Source organism: Dasypus novemcinctus, chromosome 8 (assembly GCF_030445035.2).
Source record: "Dasypus novemcinctus isolate mDasNov1 chromosome 8, mDasNov1.1.hap2, whole genome shotgun sequence".
Lineage (NCBI taxonomy): Eukaryota > Metazoa > Chordata > Mammalia > Cingulata > Dasypodidae > Dasypus > Dasypus novemcinctus.
In genome coordinates, this window is record NC_080680.1 from 45,875,800 (window position 1) to 45,877,000 (window position 1,201).

The 1,201-nt window shown below is 36.6% G+C and overlaps 1 pseudogene; it reads left to right on the forward strand.

Annotated features, from left to right (window-relative positions):
• Window positions 1-427: 427 nt before the first annotated feature.
• On the forward strand, window positions 428-941 carry LOC105746011 (low molecular weight phosphotyrosine protein phosphatase pseudogene; annotated as a pseudogene).
• Window positions 942-1,201: the final 260 nt, after the last annotated feature.

Consider the following 1,201-nt stretch of genomic DNA (forward strand, 5'->3'; position numbering starts at 1 on the left):
ACAGGTATTTTACTACAGACTTATTGTGACTCTAGCAATGGAAGAGCTTTTATCATTGATGTGGAGGCAGTGGCCACTGGAGGTTCTGAGGGCAGGGAGAGGGAAAACAGGTTTAATAGGGGGCATTTTGGGGACTTGGGAATTGTCCTGAATGACATTGCAATGACAGATACAAGCCATTATATATCTTGCCATAACCTACAGAATTGTGTGGGAGAGCGTGTAAAATACAATGTAAACTATAATCCATGCTTAGTGGCAATGTTCCAAAATGTGCTCATCAATTGCAATGAATGTACCACACTAATGAAGGATGTTATTAATGGGAACAAATGTAGGTGGTATGGGGAGCAGGGCATATGGGAATCCCCTATATTTTTTATGTAACATTTATGTAATCCAAATATCTTTTTAAAAATTAAAAAAAATGTTATCAGACTCTGTGCCATTCTTTGAACCTGAGAAGTTGGCAGAGAAGGTGTCTAAGTTGTTGCTGTCTGTATGTCTGAGTAACATTTGTTAATCACCCATCGAAGAAGGAGTTTTCAGAAAAATTGTTACTGATCAAAATATTTCTGATAATTGGAGGATAGACAGTGCTGCAACATTCACATATAACAGAAAACCCTCCTGATTACTGAGGGCAAAATTGCATGAAGAAGTATAATATTCCTATGCGTCAGGTTGCCCAGCAGTTTACCACAGAAGACTTTGCCACATTTGATTGTATACTATGTATGGATGAAAACAATCTGAGAGATTTGCATAACAAAGGTAATCAAGTTAAAAACTGTGAAGCTAAAGTTGAACTACTTGGAAGCTAAGATCCACAAAAACAGCTTATTATTTAAGACCCCTATTATGGGAATGGCTCTGACTTTGAGACTGTGTACCAGCAGTGTGTTAGGTGCTGCAAGGCATTTTTGGAGAAGTCACAGTAAAGATGCATCCACTCATTGATCAAGGTCAACAATGATTAACAACTTTACAGTGATGTTCTACATTTTTCAATCAGTGTATTAAAGTAATGTTTCATAGCTCAAGGCCACAGCTGTATTTTTTTTCTCAGTTGACTTACTATTTCTCATCTTAAGTAATTGTGATGGAAATCAGTGTTGTGTTTAGCAGAAGAATTAATAAAAATCTTTGATTCATACAGTATGGGGTACATTAAATGTTTTTAAACCAACTGGACCTCTTA